A 21589-nucleotide genomic window follows, 5' to 3' on the forward strand; every position below is an offset into this window, starting at 1 on the left:
GTTTTGTTAATGGAAAGTTTCAAGAAAGTATTAACTATTCTGGATAAGCAAATTGTTATCAGCTGAACTTAAGCTGATAGTTTTAGTACCAATAGAGCTTGGAATCATCAGCACAGAGATGGCAGCTAATTCAAAGCAATGATAAATGAACCATGAGACAAGTACAGAAAAAAAATCCTAGCACCAAAATTTAAGATAATTCGACTTCCAGATCCATAACAGCCAAAGTGGAAAACTCAGCAGTCACTAAAAAAGTGATCTGAGAGATTAGATCACAACCAAGAAAGCAGTGCCACAGATGCCAAATATATGAATAACCTGCAAGAAATATAAATAGTTACATAATCATACTGAAAAACACTCAAATCGATTAAGTTCAGTTTCATAAAAGTAATTGCTTAAATCTAGAAAAAGTGAAAACAAAAAATCCAAGTGTGATGGTTTCTTATGCAGCGGCAACCCTTTCAGTCACTCCATGATGCCCTCTATTAACTATAATTATAGATACCTTTTCTTGCAAGAAAGGCATCCAATAAATGTTTAATTTTGGTATAGAATTTGTGATTACAGCCACATGTAGTAAGACATAACTACTCTTACAGTGTAGAACCATACATTTCCTCCTTACACAAGTGATGACACCTTCTGTGTGTGTATGTAAAAGCAAATATATATATATATAAATATATATATATATATATATATATATATATATATATATATCTACAGTATATACTTATATGAATCAAAACCTTTTTTTTTCAATCAAAACATCGACAAATTGAATATATGGAAGAATTTATGCTTGTGATGAAGTAAAAGAAAATTAGGTGTTTTTTTGGTGAGTGCCTTCTTTTCCAAACTAAGATTGTGGACTCATTTATTTATACTGGCTTACTGGTGTAGTCCATTGTTGTGCACCCCAATGCTAATTACTTTGGAGGATATGAATGCGCAGGGTTGTTTATATATATATATATTAGGGGTGAGCGGGTTCGGATTTCTGAAATCCGAACCCCCCCGAGCCCCCCCGATCCGAGTCCGATCCGAGTCAGGCTCGACTTTTCCCGCCTGACTCGGATCTGAAATCGAGGCAAAACATCATCATCCCGCCTTCCGAGTCTCGCGGGTTTTGGATCCTATATAAGGTACCCGCGTCGGCGCCATTTTCTCACTCGGCTGTGGACAGTGAAGAGGGAGGGTGGGAGTTAGGGCTGTGTAGTGTAGTGTAGTGTAGTGTAGTGTAGTGCTGCTGTTGTCCACTACTTCAAAGTCCATAGGGGCTGGCTGTGTTGTGCTGTGCTGCTGTTGTTAATAGGGGCTGTGTCCACTACTTCAAAGTCCATAGGGGCTGGCTGGACTGTGTTGTGCAGTCAGTTCTCCATAGGGGCTGTGTCCACTCCAAAGTCCTGTGCAGTGTCCCAGTCCTAAAGGAGTGCTGTAGTGTTGTCCAGGGGGTGCTCTGTCCATCAGGGGTGCTCCCCCCAAGTGCTAAAAAAATAATATATTTTCTGTGTTTGTGAATTGTGTGCGCAGTAGCCGCACGTGCATCAACAAAGTAGTGCCAAGCGTGCGCCTGTGTCATAAGTAAAGGGCCGGCTGGCTTGACCGTTAAAGGGTGCTGTAACCCCCGAAAGTACACTCCAGTCCAAACCAAAAAAAAATTATTTTCTGTGTTTGTGAATTGTGTGCGCAGTAGCCGCACGTGCATCAACAAAGTAGTGCCAAGCGTGCGCCTGTGTCATAAGTAAAGGGCCGGCTGGCTTGACCGTTAAGGGTGCTGTAACCCCCGAAAGTACACTCCAGTCCAAACCAAAAAAAAATATATTTTCTGTGTTTGTGAATTGTGTGCGCAGTAGCCGCACGTGCATCAACAAAGTAGTGCCAAGCGTGCGCCTGTGTCATAAGTAAAGGGCCGACTGGCTTGACCGTTAAGGGTGCTGTAACCCCCGAAAGTACACTCCAGTCCAAACCAAAAAAAAAATTATTTTCTGTGTTTGTGAATTGTGTGCGCAGTAGCCGCACGTGCATCAACAAAGTAGTGCCAAGCGTGCACCTGTGTCATAAGTAAAGGGCCGGCTGGCTTGACCGTTAAGGGTGCTGTAACCCCCGAAAGTACACTCCAGTCCAAACCAAAAAAAAAATTATTTTCTGTGTTTGTGAATTGTGTGCGCAGTAGCCGCACGTGCATCAACAAAGTAGTGCCAAGCGTGCGCCTGTGTCATAAGTAAAGGGCCGGCTGGCTTGACCGTTAAGGGTGCTGTAACCCCCGAAAGTACACTCCAGTCCAAACCAAAAAAAAATTATTTTCTGTGTTTGTGAATTGTGTGCGCAGTAGCCGCACGTGCATCAACAAAGTAGTGGCAAGCGTGCGCCTGTGTCATAAGTAAAGGGCCGGCTGGCTTGACCGTTAAGGGTGCTGTAACCCCCGAAAGTACACTCCAGTCCAAACCAAAAAAAAAATTATTTTCTGTGTTTGTGAATTGTGTGCGCAGTAGCCGCACGTGCATCAACAAAGTAGTGCCAAGCGTGCGCCTGTGTCATAAGTAAAGGGCCGGCTGGCTTGACCGTTAAGGGTGCTGTAACCCCCGAAAGTACACTCCAGTCCAAACCAAAAAAAAAATTATTTTCTGTGTTTGTGAATTGTGTGCGCAGTAGCCGCACGTGCATCAACAAAGTAGTGCCAAGCGTGCGCCTGTGTCATAAGTAAAGGGCCGGCTGGCTTGACCGTTAAAGGGTGCTGTAACCCCCAAAGTACACTCCAGTCCAAACCAAAAAAAAAATTATTTTCTGTGTTTGTGAATTGTGTGCGCAGTAGCCGCACGTGCATCAACAAAGTAGTGCCAAGCGTGCGCCTGTGTCATAAGTAAAGGGCCGGCTGGCTTGACCGTTAAAGGGTGCTGTAACCCCCGAAAGTACACTCCAGTCCAAACCAAAAAAAAATTATTTTCTGTGTTTGTGAATTGTGTGCGCAGTAGCCGCACGTGCATCAACAAAGTAGTGCCAAGCGTGCGCCTGTGTCATAAGTAAAGGGCCGGCTGGCTTGACCGTTAAGGGTGCTGTAACCCCCGAAAGTACACTCCAGTCCAAACCAAAAAAAAAATTATTTTCTGTGTTTGTGAATTGTGTGCGCAGTAGCCGCACGTGCATCAACAAAGTAGTGCCAAGCGTGCGCCTGTGTCATAAGTAAAGGGCCGGCTGGCTTGACCGTTAAAAAGTGCTGTAACCCCCGAAAGTACACTCCAGTCCAAACCAAAAAAAAATTATTTTCTGTGTTTGTGAATTGTGTGCGCAGTAGCCGCACGTGCATCAACAAAGTAGTGCCAAGCGTGCGCCTGTGTCATAAGTAAAGGGCCGGCTGGCTTGACCGTTAAGGGTGCTGTAACCCCCGAAAGTACACTCCAGTCCAAACCAAAAAAAAAATTATTTTCTGTGTTTGTGAATTGTGTGCGCAGTAGCCGCACGTGCATCAACAAAGTAGTGCCAAGCGTGCGCCTGTGTCATAAGTAAAGGGCCGGCTGGCTTGACCGTTAAAGGGTGCTGTAACCCCCAAAGTACACTCCAGTCCAAACCAAAAAAAAAATTATTTTCTGTGTTTGTGAATTGTGTGCGCAGTAGCCGCACGTGCATCAACAAAGTAGTGCCAAGCGTGCGCCTGTGTCATAAGTAAAGGGCCGGCTGGCTTGACCGTTAAGGGTGCTGTAACCCCCGAAAGTACACTCCAGTCCAAACCAAAAAAAAAATTATTTTCTGTGTTTGTGAATTGTGTGCGCAGTAGCCGCACGTGCATCAACAAAGTAGTGCCAAGCGTGCGCCTGTGTCATAAGTAAAGGGCCGGCTGGCTTGACCGTTAAGTGTGCTGTAACCCCCGAAAGTACACTCCAGTCCAAACCAAAAAAAAAATTATTTTCTGTGTTTGTGAATTGTGTGCGCAGTAGCCGCACGTGCATCAACAAAGTAGTGCCAAGCGTGCGCCTGTGTCATAAGTAAAGGGCCGGCTGGCTTGACCGTTAAAGGGTGCTGTAACCCCCAAAGTACACTCCAGTCCAAACCAAAAAAAAAATTATTTTCTGTGTTTGTGAATTGTGTGCGCAGTAGCCGCATGTGCATCAACAAAGTAGTGCCAAGCGTGCGCCTGTGTCATAAGTAAAGGGCCGGCTGGCTTGACCGTTAAGGGTGCTGTAACCCCCGAAAGTACACTCCAGTCCAAACCAAAAAAAAAATTATTTTCTGTGTTTGTGAATTGTGTGCGCAGTAGCCGCACGTGCATCAACAAAGTAGTGCCAAGCGTGCGCCTGTGTCATAAGTAAAGGGCCGGCTGGCTTGACTGTTAAAGGGTGCTGTAACCCCCAAAGTACACTCCAGTCCAAACCTAAAAAAAAATTCATTTCTGTGTTTGTGAATTGTGTGCGCAGTAGCCGCACGTGCATCAACAAAGTAGTGCCAAGCGTGCGCCTGTGTCATAAGTAAAGGGCCGGCTCGCTTGACCGTTAAAGGGTGCTGTAACCCCCGAAAGTACACTCCAGTCCAAACCAAAAAAAAAAAATTTTCTGTGTTTGTGAATTGTGTGCGCAGTAGCCGCACGTGCATCAACAAAGTAGTGCCAAGCGTGCGCCTGTGTCATAAGTAAAGGGCCGGCTGGCTTGACCGTTAAGGGTGCTGTAACCCCCGAAAGTACACTCCAGTCCAAACCAAAAAAAAAATTATTTTCTGTGTTTGTGAATTGTGTGCGCAGTAGCCGCACGTGCATCAACAAAGTAGTGCCAAGCGTGCGCCTGTGTCATAAGTAAAGGGCCGGCTGGCTTGACCGTTAAAGGGTGCTGTAACCCCCGAAAGTACACTCCAGTCCAAACCAAAAAAAAATTATTTTCCGTGTTTGTGAATTGTGTGCGCAGTAGCCGCACGTGCATCAACAAAGTAGTGCCAAGCGTGCGCCTGTGTCATAAGTAAAGGGCCGGCTGGCTTGACCGTTAAGGGTGCTGTAACCCCCGAAAGTACACTCCAGTCCAAACCAAAAAAAAAATATTTTCTGTGTTTGTGAATTGTGTGCGCAGTAGCCGCACGTGCATCAACAAAGTAGTGCCAAGCGTGCGCCTGTGTCATAAGTAAAGGGCCAGCTGGCTTGACCGTTAAGGGTGCTGTAACCCCCGAAAGTACACTCCAGTCCAAACCAAAAAAAAAATTATTTTCTGTGTTTGTGAATTGTGTGCGCAGTAGCCGCACGTGCATCAACAAAGTAGTGCCAAGCGTGCGCCTGTGTCATAAGTAAAGGGCCGGCTGGCTTGACCGTTAAAGGGTGCTGTAACCCCCGAAAGTACACTCCAGTCCAAACCAAAAAAAAATTATTTTCTGTGTTTGTGAATTGTGTGCGCAGTAGCCGCACGTGCATCAACAAAGTAGTGCCAAGCGTGCGCCTGTGTCATAAGTAAAGGGCCGGCTGGCTTGACCGTTAAAGGGTGCTGTAACCCACAAAGTACACTCTAGTCCAAACCCAAAAAAAAATTATTTTCTGTGTTTAGCCGCACGTATATATCAAATCGATATAACATAAATGGAGGACCAAACTTTCTCCGATAAAAATAAAATAGAGAAAGATCAAGAACCACTTCCTCCTAGTGCTGAAGCTGCTGCCACTAGTCATGACATAGACGATAACATGCCATCAACGTCGTCTGCCAAGGCCGATGCCCAATGTCATAGTAGAGGGCACATACAATCCCAAATGGCAAAGTTCAGGAAAATGACCTTGAAAAAGACATTTAAATCAGCTGAAGAGAAACGTAAACTTGCCAATATGCCATTTACGACACGGAGTGGCAAGGAACGGCTAAGGTCGATCCCTAGTATGTTCATGACTAGTGGTTCAGCTTCACATGACGATGGAAGCCCTCCTCCCACTAAAAAAATCAAAAGAGTTAAGCTGGCAAAAGCACAGCGAAGAACTGTGCTTTCTAAGAAGATATCACAAATCCCCAAGGAGAGTCCAAGTGTGGTGGTGGTTGCGATGCCTGACCTTCCCAGCACTGGACGGGAAGAGGTGGCTCTTTCCACCATTTGCACGCCCCCTGCAAGTGCTGAAAGGAGCACCCACAGTCCACTTGCTGATATGCAAATTGAAGATGTCACTGTTGAAGTACAACAGGATGAGGATACTGGTGTAGCTGGCGCTGAGGAGGAAGTTGGCGAGGAGGATTCTGATGGTGATGTGGTTTGTTTAAATCAGGCTCCGGGGGAGACAGTTGTTGTCCGTGGGATGAAAAAGCCCATCACGGTCATGCCTGGGCAGAAGACCAAACATTCCACCTCTTTGGTCTGGCAATATTTCTATCCAAATCCGGACAACAACTGTCTTGCCATATGTACCATATGTAAAGGTGAAATAAGTAGGGGTAGGGACGTCAACCACCTAGGAACATCCTCCCTTATACGGCACCTGCAGCGCGTTCATAAAAAGTTACTGTCAAGTTCAGAAACTTTGGCTAAGACCGTAAGCAGTCCAGGGACACCTAAATCCCGTTGTCCTGTTGTATCCAAGCGCCTGCAAACCACACCGTCAACTCCCTCCTCGTCAATTTCCTCCTTAGTTAGGATCGGAAGTAGTCCTGCAGGCCATGTCACTGGCATGACTGACTCTCCTATCCGGGATTCCTCCGGAGGATCCTGCATTGCTACGCCTACTGCTGCCGCTGCTGCTGTTGCTGCTGCTGGGAGTCGTTCATCATCCCAGAGAGGAAGTAGGAACACCACTACTTTTACTAAACAATTGACCCTCCAACAGTCCTTAGCGAGGAGGATGAAGTACGACAGCAGTCATCCTGAAGCAAAACGTATAACTGAGGCCTTGACTGCTATGTTGGTGTTAGACGTGCGTCCGGTATCCGCCATTAGTGCAGTGGGATTTAGACAATTGATGGAGGTAGTGTGTCCCCGGTTCCAAATCCCGTCTAGATTCCACTTCACTAGGCAGGCGATACCGAGACTGTACAGAAACGTCAGAAAAAGTGTCCTCAGTGTCCTGAAAAATGCCGTTGTACACAATGTCCACTTAACCACGGACATGTGGACAAGTGGAACAGGGCAGACTAAGGACTATATGACTGTGACAGCCCACTGGGTAGATGTATCACCTTACGCAGCAACAGCAGCAGCGTCACCAGTAGCAGCATCTCAGAAATGCCAGCTCGTTACAAGGCAGGCTACGCTGTGTATCACCGGTTTCAGTAAGAGGCACACCGCCGACAACCTCTTAGAGAAACTGAGGGAAATCATCGCCCAGTGGCTTACCCCACTTAGACTCTCCTGGGGATTTGTGATATCTGACAACGCCACCAATATTGTGCGGGCATTACATCTGGGCAAATTCCAGCACGTCCCATGTTTTGCTCACACAATAAACTTGGTGGTGCAGAATTTTCTGAAAAGCGACAGGGGCGTGCAGGAGACGCTTTGGGTGGCCCGAAAAATTTCTGGCCACTTTCGCCATTCAGCGACTGCGTGCCGAAGACTGGAGCGCCAGCAAACACTCTTGAACCTGCCCCGCCATCACCTGAAGCAAGAGGTTGTGACGCGGTGGAACTCAACCCTCTATATGCTTCAGAGGATGGAGGAGCAGCAAAAGGCCATACAAGCCTATACATCCACCTATGACATAGGCAAAGGAGGGGGTATGCACCTGACTCAAGCGCAGTGGAGAATGATTTCCGTGTTGTGCAAGGTTCTCCAGCCCTTCGAACTTGCCACACGTGAAGTCAGTTCAGACACTGCCAGCTTGAGTCAGGTCATTCCCCTCATCAGGCTTTTGCAGAAGCAGCTGGAGAAAGTGAAGGAGGAGCTAAGACGGAGCGATTCCGCTCGGCATGTGGGACTTGTGGATGAAGCCCTTCATTCGCTTTGCCAGGATTCCAGGGTGGTCAATCTGTTGAAATCAGACCACTACGTTTTGGCCACCGTGCTCGATCCTAGGTTTAAAGCCTATGTGGTGTCTCTCTTTCCGGCCGACACAAGCCTGCAGAGGTGCAAAGACCTGCTGGTGAACACACTGTCAGCTGAAGCGGAACGTGACACGTCAACGGCTCCTTCTTCATTTTCTCCTGCAACTGGGGCTGCCAGGAAAAAACTTAGGTATCCTAAGCAACCCGCTGGCGGTGATGCAGGGCAGGCAGGACCAAGTTTGGACATCTGGTCCGGACTGAAGGACCTGGCAACAATTTCTGACATGTCTACTGTCACTGCATATGATACTGTCACCATTGACAGAATGGTGGAGGATTACATCGGTGACAGCATCCAAGTAGGCATTGCAGACAGTCCATACCTGTACTGGCAGGAAAAAGAGGCAATTTGGAGGCCCCTGTACAAACTGGCTCTATTTTACCTGAGTTGCCCCCCCTCCAGTGTGTACTCCGAAAGAGTGTTTAGTGCAGCCGGGAACCTTGTCAGCGAAAGGCGTAGGAGGTTGCTTCCACAGAATGTGGAGAAGATGATGTTCATCAAAATGAATTATCAGCTCTTCCAGGGAGACCAGCCTCCAGAAGGTACAGAGGGACCTGTGGTGGTGGATTCAAGTGGGGACGAGTTAATACTTTGTGAGGATGAGGATGTACACACTGAAGAGGGTGAGGAATCGGTGGATGAGGAGGATGAGGATGACATCTTGCCTCCATAGAGCCAGTTTGTGCAGGGACACATTAATTGCCAGCTTGTTTTGTGGGGGCCCAAACGAACCAATCATTTCAGCCACAGTTGTGTGGCAGACCCTGGCGCTGAAATGATTGGTTTGTTAAAGTGTGCATGTCCTGTTTATACAACATAAGGGTGGGTGGGAGGGCCCAAGGACAATTCCATCTTGCACCTCTTTTTTTTCTTTGCATTATGTACAGTTTGGGGCCTAGTTTTTCAAACTGCCATCCTGTCTGCCACTGCAGTTTCACGCCTAGATGGGTCACGTGTTTGTGCCGCCCACTCGTGTCGCTTAGCATAGTCATCCAGCTACCTCGGTGCAACGTTTTGGACATAAAAACACTATTGTGAGGTGTGAGGTGTTCAGAATAGACTGGAAATGAGTGGAAATTAAGGTTATTGAGGTTAATAATAGCATAGGAGCAGAAAAACCTACAAATTCTGTGATTTTAGCTGTTTTTATGCTTTTTTAAAAAAAAATACAGATCCAAAACACAAAACCCAGAACCCAAAACACGGAAGGGTGGTTTTGGCAAAACCAATCCAGATCCAAAACACGAAGAAAGATCCAGATCCAAAACCAAAACACAAAACACGAAAAGTGGCTGGTGCACACCCCTAATATATATATATATATATATATATATATATACATATATATTGATAGATAGAAAATAACCAGTGGCACTCCGAGATTTGTGAAAATGCTAAATATTATATTAAGTCCACTTGTCAAAAAAAGGCTGACATTTCGGGGATCACATGCCCCTTTGTCAAGGTGATCCCGTCACTTTCGGTTTCGGGATCGCGGAGGTCCCAGCACCTCTTCCGGTGACAGCGCGATGTGTGCACATAGGTAGGACACTTGCACTATAATGTTTGTTTGCTGTTGATATCTTGTGGAATACATCCTGAAGAAAAAGTCTGAGGACTTTGAAACGTCAATGATGTTCTTATCACTGTAATGCATTCAGGGGTGTTTTAAGAGAGGAGGGGGCCCGTGTGCACTCCTCGTGTGGGGCCCCCTCCTCTCTCCCTGGTGGATGGCAGCTGATTGATGTGGCTGGCCAGCCACCAGAGCATTAGTAGACTCCGGGCACTAGGGTGTGCTCGGAGTCTACTGCGCATGCGCAGAAAATGACAGAAAAATGGCCACGGTAGCCATTTTCCGGTGTTTTGTGCATGCGCAGTAGAGTCTGGGCACACTCTAGTGCCCGGAGTCTACTGTGCATGCGCAGAACACCAGAAAATGGCTGCAGTGGCCATTTTTCCAGTGTTCTGAGCAGCAGTGACACCCGACATGGGACCTCGGACAGGTAAGTTTAAAAAAAATATGGGTGCAGTGTGGGCGGTGCGGGGTGTGCCCCACACACACTGCACCCATTATAGATACACCACTGAATGCTTTGAATACATCACTTTATTTACATTTGGATTTGGAGTGTCGCCCTGTTCCTTCCCAGGACTTTGGATATATTTATATATATATATATATATATATATATATATATATATATTATATTCCAATCTACACTGTCCCAGCAATGTCGTTGGCACTTTACAGGTGTGGCACCTTACAAGAAAAAAATTATATATATATATATATATACTGTGTGTATATATATATATATATATATATATATAAGCATGAGCCCGGCACTCACTAATACATGCAGCATGCACCTTACCCCATTGCCCTCTTCATATCATGTCAAAACATGCAGGTATACAGTTAGGTCCAACAAGCAGCACTCCGGGATTAAATAACACAGCAGACAACAGCCTTAAAATTACACTTTAAGGCTTTTGTCTGCTGTGTTATTTAATCCCTGAGTGCCATTTGTTGGATATATATATATATATATATATATATACATATATATATATATACATATATATATATATATATATATACAGTGTGTATATATATATATATATATATATATATATATGCAGTGTATATATATATATATATATATATATATATATATATTATGGGGGATATATGTGTGACCTATATGTATTGAAAATCCCATGAAAGTCTGAGGTTGCAAAAAGACTTTATAGTGTTTGAGCTTTAGTAAAAGCTTGATAAGGGGTTCCTTGGGTTATGGATGGAGAGTGAGGGCCTGCTCCATCCATTCGGCCAAATTCGCATCTTTAGGTCTTCATCCTGAGAACAGGCTAATTAGCACTTGCATCTGTAAGAGGCTGATAATAATGTCAATGGTTTTACTCAGTGTATCACTACCTGGGGGAAGAGACAACAGGCTTGTTAAAAGACATTGTGATTTATGACTGTGAGTAGTGTGCATATACCTATGTTTGTGGTAGAGGTATTAGGTCCTACCACTGATAACAGCGGGAATCTCTATGTTTAGTTAGAGCCCAGATGGGTTAGGATTTTATTTTATATTTTTTTCTGCACAATCAAAAATCAGTTGTACTATCATTTCTTCTTACTTTCAATTTCCCTTTAAATGTAATAATAAAGGTCTCCTATAACATTCTTACAGTGTAATGCCCACAATTGTATTCTAAATAAAAGATATAGGTCCTAATTCAGAAGTGGATGCAGTGTCAATTTTTGATGCAAGCAGCCCATGTTTTCAGTCTGCACATGCATCAATAGCGCACTGAACATGAACTGCAATGTTCTTGTGATGGCTGTTGCAGTGTGGATTAGCATGCTTAGTGATCTACAGACAGTGACCATTTGGGGGAGGTAACAGGGGAGTGGTGCCTAAAATACAGGAGTGTTCCTGTAGTTCACCTGCAAAAGAAAATTTAAAATAAACACAGGGCACAGACACTAAAGGTTTCAATATTTTATTTCACATGCACTCACTCATTTACTCACTCACACATACTCACATACAATCCCTGTAGCCATTCACATTCTCTTGTCCATGTAGCATCCATGGACTCTGTAAAACAAATCCATACTCACCTATTCCCAGTGTAAATCACGTCCTCTTCAGTCCAAGTAGGCATCCAAGGGGTTGGAAATAAAAAAAAAGTACACCCGATCCATGGCAGACAAGAGGAAGTGTATCCTATCCTACATTGTATCCTATGATGGGAACCACGAGGTTCATCTCTATTATCCTTGTGGTTCCTATCATAGGATACAATGTAGAGGTTCCCACCATAGACTTCAATGGTGCTTTCCCACCATTAAAGTCTATGGAGGAAAGTTTGACAGACAGCCTGACACCTCTTAGCCAAACAGTGGGCAGCTCCTATGGAGGTGTCTGATGATTGGCTGCTGGCTCCTCTAATAACAATCACCCGGGTCCCACTCCTTCACATGGAGGAAGTGTATTTGTAAACATAATACACTTTCTCTTGTCCGCTGTGGACCGGGTATAAGTTGTTTTTAATTTTCAACCCCTTGGTTGTCTATTTGGATTAATGAGGATGTGATCTACACTAGGAATAGATGAGTATGGATTTTTTTACAGGGTTCATGGATGCTACAAAGACAAGAGAATGTGAATAGCTACACGGATTTGTAGGTGAGTATGTGGGAGTGTGAATGAGTAATTGAGTTAATGCATGTTAAATAAAATATTGAAACCTTCAGTGTCTGTGTCCTGTGTACATTATAACATTTATTTTGTAAGTGAACTATAAAGACCAGCGGGCCATTAATACCCCGCATGCTGGTACTTGTGGTTCTCCCCGGCTGCTACATTACACCCCCACTAGAAAGAGTCTGGTGCTGGTTGTGGAAAATACATGGGACCCCTACTCATTTTGTCCACTGTATTTCCACAACTAGGACTGACTGATTGAGCCCGGTGCTGGTTTATGAAAATACAGGGGAACCCTACATTTTTTTTCTATTGTATTTTCACAACCAGGATCAGCTCAAAAAAGCCTGGTGCTGGTTGTGCTCTTAGGGGGAGACCCCAAGTTGTTTTTTTTAATATTTTTTACATTTTACTATTTTTTAAACACAGAAGTGTGCATGTATGTCAATGATCTGTGCATGTTTCTGTATAACTTGGACCTGCTCAGGCTATACTCGCTAGCCTGAAGTAGATCTGTTTTTTTACAAATCTTAGGTCAGTAATAGTGTGCGAGTTAAAAACTCACACTCTATTACATTGGTTGAGTTTTATCCTCACAATGGAGAAACATCTGTATTGCCATTGTTTTGCCATTGTTTTGCCATTGTGAGTTTGTGCAAATTTGCATGTTCTCGCACCTTATTACATAGAGAGTTCTAAAAATGTGTGAGTATAGCTCTATACTCGCACATTTTCGTACTCAGATCCTATTACATTTTGCCCCAACTCTCTTATAAAAGGACTAAGAGGCATCATCCACCACTTCTAACAAAGAAGAAGAAAATACTTATTGGTCATAACATTTAATTATCTAGTAAATGTTTCCACAACTAGACAAGTACACATAGCACCAAGCAGCATAGAGGTTGGCATTTCTTCATCACCCATCGTCATTGGTTATTTGTAAAGTGCCACAAATTTTGTGGCACCAGACATCCAACAGACAATGCAAACGAGTCATAAAAGTTGAGTGTGGTACTGTACATTATGTCCAAACAAGAACATTGACAACAATGTTCTTGTCAGATTTATTGTGCCGACAAGAACATTGTAAAATGTTGCTAATTTCAGCATTTTCACACTGTCAGCAATATAACTGTAAACATGCTGTTAACGCAGTATGTTTACAGTAATTCTACTGACACTGTTAAAATACTTTAATTAGCATTTTACCAGAGTCGACATTGTGATGCTGGGATTATCGTGCCGACAAGAACATTGTCGATAATGTTCTTGTTAACATTATGGGGTTTATTTACTAAAGTGCGGGATTTTAGAAGTGTAGATGCTGCCCTTAGCAAGCAATCAGATTCTACTTAACATTTATCTATCAACTTATAGCAGATAATCTGATTGGTTGCTATGGGCAACATATCCACTTCTAAAAACCCACATTTTAGCAAATAATATACCCCTAAGACTGCTTATCACAAAAATCACACAAATGCAAATTAAATATAAATACATAACATGTACATATGAGATAGACAAAGGAGGTGAAGATAAGAGGCATACTGTAGAAAAAGCCCTGCAAATGAGAACTTACAATAAAGATGGAGGGGAAAAAAAATTAAATACTAGTAGCTGGTGGGACACAAGTGCATGTGGAAGAAAGAGCATGTAAAGGGAATAGTCTAGGATGAGTAAGATAAAGTAAAGTTAAGATCTTAGTTTTGAAAGATTGGCAGTAGAAAGAGTGCCTGAACCAATGGGACATGGTGTTCTATAAATGGGGAGAAGCATAGGAGAAGTCTTGGAAATGGGAGTTAGAGGTGGTTTTTAGAGGAGAGGTGTGGGTTAGAGGTTTAACAGAACAGTTGAGTAAAGGTGAGTTTACGGATGATTGAAGGAGAGGTACTGTTTAGAGATGTGTAGGTAAGAGTAAACATCATTAATCATATTATGTAATGAATAGTAGACAGGTGATTACAGCATGGTGCAAAAATTAAGAAGCACTGGGAGGGTTAAGATCAGCCTCACCACTGAATTCAGGATGGAATACAGAAGATGAAAGGTGGTTAAGGGGAGGACAAATAAGGGGGACTTTGAACTAATCAAGAAGGGAGATTGAGGTCTCCATGGCAAGACAGAGAGCAGGATAATGGGAAAATAGAATATGCTTCAAGTGAAGCATTGGAGTAAGATTTCATCATCCAACACTTTGCAGAGCTCAACTACTTTTGCAGGTAGCGAGCCTGCCAGCAGTTGGGTCACCAAACACAAAGTGTGGTGGCTGTGGTTACTTTGTCATGGACTACATAGAGATTAGTGTTGTAGAAAAAGACAGTAGCATTTTAAAAGTACAAGTTAGATATCAGAGTAAGGAGTGATTTACAAAAGATGAAGATAAGGCCATTTAAGTAGGTCAATGTTCACATATATTTTGGGGAAAGTGTAGGAGCAGGAATCTAAGTGAGAAAGTAGATTGTGGTCTGACAGTGGTAATGATTAAGGTCTCTAAGTGAGAAAGTAGATTGTGGTCTGAAAGTGGGAATGATTAAGGTCTAGTGAGTAATAGTCACAATGGGGGAGATGTGTAAAGCCTTGGAAAAAGATATAGTAAAGTGGGGTAGTTGCCCAAAGCAACCAATCATCTTTTGACTGTCATTTGTAGAGCACTGTTTTTGAATCACAGTTAGAATCTGATTGGATGCTTTGGGCAACTTTCCACTTTATCTCTCTCCAATGCTTGATACATCTCCCCTTATGTGTGGAGATGAATTCCACTAAGAGAGACTAATAAAAGGAAGTCAGAGTGAGGAGTTAAGAGGCTGCAATGCCAGTTGGGTTGTCAATGGGAATGTTGACCTTTCCTAGAGGAAGAGTGGGCAGATCAGTGCAAAAGATGTGTGATAGACCAGTGGCAATGTTATCAAGGAATTGGAAGACAGGGTATGCAGGGCGATAGATGACAATGATGAAGAGGTACAGTGAATAGACATATCATATGAATGAGGACAGCAAGAGGGAGATAATACTAGAGATTCAACCAGGAGACAGGATTCCTACTCCTCCATCATGTTGGTAACCAAGGCTTGAAATGTTGCAGAAAGAGAAACCACTGTAGGAGAATATAGCTGAGAAAGCAGCATCAGAAGGAGAGATCCAGAAGACTGTAAGAGCTAGAGAGCAAAAGGTCATGGATGGATAAGTGTTAGTTACAGATGGGTGTAGCATTTCAGAATGCACAAGAAATTGGAGGTGGGTAAGAGGAGTGAAGAAAATTAGTTTTGTGGGGTCAAATGTACGAGGTTAGTGGGAAGTTTGGTGACAGGAGGGAAAACTTTTGTAGATAGTCTGGATTCAGCTGGGTTTGGGAACAACTTGGAAGAGGCGATGTGTGAAACAAAGGGTAAGGACTTTGAATATATGGGTGATGGACAAGAAGGTTAGGAGATGACTAAAGATAAATTATTCAACAGCAGTAATACAGTAGTTAAAGACAAAAGGTGAAAGTACAGTAATAAAGTCCAGAGATGAAGATATTTGGCCGGCGGTTCAAATCCTAACAGCGGCATCCCGGCAGCAGTGAAAATCCCAATCGTCGAAAGGTAAGTACTGACTAACCTATTCTACCCCTAACCCTAACACTCCCTTAGGGGTGCCTAACCCTAACCTCCCACCAAGTGCCTAACCCTAATCCCTCCTCTAAGTGCCTAAACCTAATCCCCCTTTCCCGCCGTCTAAATCTAAGTCCTCTGGGGGGGTGCCTAGCCCTAACCTCCCCCCGGGGGTTCCTAACCCTATCTCTCCCTACCCCTAGCCTAAACCTAACCTCCAGGGGGGTGCCTAACCCTAAGTCCCCCCCAGGAGCCCCTAACCTAACCCTCCCCCCCGCAGCTGTCCACGCCCGGCTTACCTTCATCAGTAATCCAGGTGTCGGGCTCCTGGTGTAGGGAAAATGACAGGAATTGGGATTTCGATACCTGTCATTTAACCCTTGCCGGGATTAGACATTCGGGAAGCCATCCATCAGGATCCAGACTGCTTCCCCTGTAAAAGGGTAGTTAGACATACAAAAATCCGGCTACACAGCATCCTGGAGGATCACAATTAAAATCAAGGAATTATCAATTAATACCTCCTATGAAGGTTAAAAACACAAAAGGATAGTAACATGAATGTAAGCTCTCACGAGCAGGGACCTCTTCCCTCTTGTGCTTCTCTTTACATTTTCTTCTACTCTTTACTCCCCGTAAGGACACATAACATGTGACTGCCAACTTACGGCTGCTTATTGTGAGTGCTTTAATCGCTATTGCAGCAATGTATATAATTTGTGTCCTTGTCCTGCACTGTAATGTACTGTAAGTTACTTGTTTCTTGTTCACTTATTAGTTCTATGTACTATGTAGGCACTGCGGAACACTTGTGGCGCAATATAAATAAAGGATAATAATAATAATTATAACATATTTATATAGATAGGATAGATAAATGCTAAACAGATGAAATCCCGATGCCTATCTAAATCCAGACCCATCCCGATCGATGGTACACCGGGGCATCTTAGCTGTTAGCCACAGGGGGGGGGAGTAAGCTTTAGGCACCACAGCGAGGTAAAGGTTAGGCTTTAGGGGTGGAGAGATTAGGGTTAGGCACTACTGGGGGGTTAGGGTTAGGCACTATGGGGGGCCAATTAGGTTTAGGTACCAAGGGGGGAGGGTTAGGTTTAGGCACTAATGGGGAGGGTTAGGGTGTAAGAAGTGAGGCTTAGGGGGAAAATAGGGGAGGATTAGTATACTTACCCGAACCCTGTCAGGATACCGAGCATCAGGATGCCACTGTTGGCATTTTGACAGTAGGCATCCCGACTGCCAATATTTCATACCCAACCCCTCTAAACAGTTCACTACTGTTTTTATGCCATGAAATTTAGTTAGTATTTCATTTTCAATATCTTACAGAGTTTAAGAACCAGACATACAAATCTTGTATTTGCATTAGGGAAAATAGTAGTATATTAGTATTCCACTTTTCTATAAGAAAGAAACCCCAAGAGAAATACTTTCAATATAGCTATTGTTTTCTTAGCCCTGTTAAATCTTTTAATTAAAGCATGTTAACAATTCCGCACAAAAACTGACTGAAACAAAAAAACAAATCCAGAAGCTAAGCCTATTTAAATGTATTGCAATTAATTTACTTTGTACTAGACTTGGGGAATAACTGTGTATAATGAATACATTTGCCAAAGGTGCCGCAGAACAAATACATTGGGCATAAGAGAATGGAAATGGCATTCTAGAGCATAATGAGTTTAGCTAGAAAGATTTGAGAAGCATTGTTATTGTAGTGTTTTGTTAATCATTTACTTTATTGTATTAGTGGAGTCCATTACTGACACCTGCAGTACATTACTCTTCAACAGTACAGTATATACAATTTGCCTGGCTAACTGTTCATACTTATTTTCAGTTATTTTTCTGTCAATATTTATGAGACATTTGGTGGCAATTCATTAAGAACAGAGGGACTGATTCAGAGCCGGACGCTATTTGCGCTCGCTTGTTCAGAAAAAGGGGCCGGCTATTTAAATTGAGCGCTCGCTCTTTGCGGTCTGTTGACGCCTCTATATCTGAGTGAGCGAACGAAACATGCGCTTGCTATTTTGTAAAGATGCCCCCTGGCCGCTCGCATCATACGTCATCTCCGCTATTTATTAGATTAATCGAGTACATCGAAAGGCGTCTGCTCGCAGTGCTTCTGGTTGGATTTTCCTACCGCAATCATGCGAACAGTTCAGGCTAAGAGACAACCAAGTGAAGTGGCCGATGACGCTGCTTTGTTAATTATGCACAACCTTAAAACGCCCGTTTTGACCGTTTGGCACGCCTGCGTTCGGATCTCCACTCCCCGTTTTCAAGCACCTTCCCCTGTTACCACCCACAAACGCCTCATCCTGTCACTCAAATTAGCAGGCACTCGCAATTTTGCGAACACACGATTTCCGACCGCACTGACTGGTTGGAGCATGTGCATTACGACCCATACGCATGCGCAGAAGTGTGAACATTGCTCGGAGCGAACGAGCGGCCCCTTACGAGAGGCTCTGAATCAGGCCTAGAGTGCATCAATTCTCTGCACATTTAATCTATTTATGTGCATATCAGTTGCTATATTGCATGTCCTACTAAGATAAATATCAGTTATGAGATGACTTCACTAAAGACACCATGGGCATCAAGAGGGGAAAGCGATATAAAGTTTCAGGTCCCAGTTCTATCTGTGCAGTCATGCCCCCAAGATGCGTCCACCATGCACCCTTCAGAGGGGTTCAAAATGTTGCTGGGCCATGCCACCACATGTTTGCTAGTGCCTGCCCCCCCTCACCACATAGCAAAGCCAATTTAAATTTCAACCTAGCAGTATAGGAAAAGCAGGGAAATGCATTGACACAATGGCAGCAATTTAAATGTACTACTTTGGTAGCTGGTGTTAAATACATCCACTAATTTCTAATTAAAACTGGGGATGTTAGTATGTGTAAGCAGAAATACCCAACAGTGATAATTATAGATCAAAATAGTAAGTATGCAACCTTCCATAGAATACACAGCATCATGGCCAGTTACAGTGAGGTTTGAGTTACGTCTTAGATTTGCTCAAAATTTTATGTTATAGTAAAAAAAATATGCTATAAAATAAAATATGCAAATGTACATTTCAGTATTTATGTATTTATTTGTATTATATTATTACGTATAATGTGCATGGGTCTTAAAGACTCTTTAACAATATACTAGGACAAAGAGCCTGATTCAGAGATGTAGGCTAATTACACAGATGATGCATCCTTGTATGCAGCGGTTGTGTGATAATATGTTAAGCTGCTACAGGAGGGAGGGGGGGTGTGGGCTCACCATTGGTCTGTGTTAATTTTTCATGTGTGGGGAGGGGGGATGGGGGGCTGCTGGCTGCATTTGTGTGAAAGAGGTGCGTGTTTCTGTGTAGGCTTTCAGTGTGTGTGTGTGTATGTGTCAGTGTGTGTATATGTGTCAGTGCATATGTGTCAGTGTGTGTATATGTGTCAGTGTGTGTGTATATGTGTCAGTGTGTGTATATATGTCAGTGTGTGTACTGTATTTATGTCAGTGTGTGAGTGTATCTCTGTCAGTGTGTGTCTGTGTGTTAAAAGACAATGCAGGGGGAAGATGATAATGGTGTGACTGAGAGACAATACAGGGGGGAGCTGATCGCATGACTGAGAGACAACACAGCAGGGAAGCTGATCACTTGACTAAGAGACAATGCAGGGGGGAGCTGATTGCATGACTGAGAGACGATGCAGGGGGGGAGGTGACGGTGTGTTGAGAGATGATGCAGGTGGGGTGATGGTGTGGCTGAGAGATGATGTAGGGGGGAGGTGATGGTGTGCTGAGAGATGATGCAATAGGGAGATGATGGTGTGCTGAGAGTTGATGCAGGGGGGGAGATGATGGTGTGCTAAGATTTGATGCAGGGGGAGGTGATGGTGTGCTTAAAGATGATACAGGAGGGAGATGATGGTGTGCTGAGAGTTGACACCGGGGGGGCGGCGATGGTGTGCTGAGAGATGATTGCGGTGGAGGTGAGGGTGTGGCTGAGAGACGACGCATGGAGGGAGATGATGGTGTCGCTAAGAGTTGATGCAGTGAGATGGTGTGGCTGAGAGACACAGTGGGAAAGAAGTTACACAGGGAGCACAAGTCTGGTTTAACTGCTGTTGTATGATGATGACCTTGTTAATATTCCTACACACACAGGCATGTTCCGGACAATGTGACCTATATGAATATTGAATACCGACTGAAGACACCGTCATCACAGGGAGGATACATTTCTTCAGAGGTTCCACATTGCAAGAAACCACTGTATAGGCAAGGTGCATATAAAGTGAAAAGGCATGTGAAGATGATGGTGTGCTGAGATTTGATGCAGGGGGAGGTGATGGTGTGCTTAGAGACAACGCAGAGGGGAGATGATGGTGTGCTGAGAGTTGACGCAGGGGGGACGGTGATAGTGTGCTGAGAGTTGATGAAGGGGGGGCGGTGATGGTGTGCTGAGGGATGACGTGGGGGGAGGTGGTGGTGTGGTTGAGAGAAAATGCATGGAAGGAGATAATGGTGTGGCTAAGAGACAATGCAGTGAGATGATGGAGTGGCTGAGAGACACAGGGGGAAAAAAGTTACAGAGGGAGCATGAGTCTGGTTGAACCGCTGTTGTATGATGATGACCTTGTTAATATTCCTACACACACAGGCATGTTCCGGATGATGTGACCTATATGAATATTGAATACTGACTGAAGATGCCGTTGTCACAGGGAGGAAACATTTCTTCAGAGGTTCCACATTGCGAGAAACCAATGTATAGGTAAGGTGCATACGAATGTAAAAGGAATGTGAAAAGAAATGGGTGGCGTATCATGTTGGCACGCCCCATTTTCAGTAGCCATGCCCCTTCCGATATGTGACCACGCCCATTTTTTGTTGCGTGCCAAATATGTTTTGCTATATTGTGGGGGGAGTGGGTGCTAATCTTAAACTTGCCCAGGGCTCCGAAGACCATAGTTACGCCACTGGGTTTGTGTACATTTCTGAATTGGCTGAAGTTGCCTCTGTAGGGATCCATATATTTTACATTATCTTGGCATTCAGATTATGGAGCTAACATTAAGAGCAACAGTGCTCCTAGGGGTATATTTACTAAAGTGCAGGTTTTTAGAAGTGGAGATGTTGCCCATAGCAACCAATCAGATTCTAGCTATTATTTTCTAGAAGGTGCTAGATAAATGTTAAGTAGACTCTGATGGGTTGCTATGGGCAACATCTCCGCTTCTAAAAACCTGTACTTTAGTAATATATACCCCCTAGTCTTTGGTAGAGTGAGTGGAATCCTCGGTTTGGTAGCCCCTCCTTAATAGAAGTTCCAGTACTGGTAGCTGATTAACGATCAAGTAGTGCTCATCAATATTTTTAATTATCTAGTTAACTGTATACTGATTCCATTCCAAACTGCTTGTCAACTGAACTTCTACATATTTGTATGGAATTTGTAAAGGATTTTTTCACAAATTTACTAACCCAGCTCCATTTATTTGTCACTGCATATCCTACATGATATGACTTGTAGTTCCATGATAGCTGAAGAGCCACATGTTCTCCAAAAGACACACACAATCTGTGGCTAAACATCTTTTGAATAAAACACTTTTAATCAGTTTGGTCACTAATTAATTCACTGCATTGAGAGCTGTATGGAATATTTAAAAAGTTATTTATGTTCTATGCACTCATCATTCTTCATTTTTTTTTTGTTTGTTTTTTTACTTTCATAAAAAAAGCATGTAGTTG

The sequence above is a fragment of the Taudactylus pleione genome, unplaced genomic scaffold, assembly GCF_031769625.1.
Source record: "Taudactylus pleione unplaced genomic scaffold, aTauple2 ptg000186l, whole genome shotgun sequence".
NCBI classification, from domain to species: domain Eukaryota; kingdom Metazoa; phylum Chordata; class Amphibia; order Anura; family Myobatrachidae; genus Taudactylus; species Taudactylus pleione.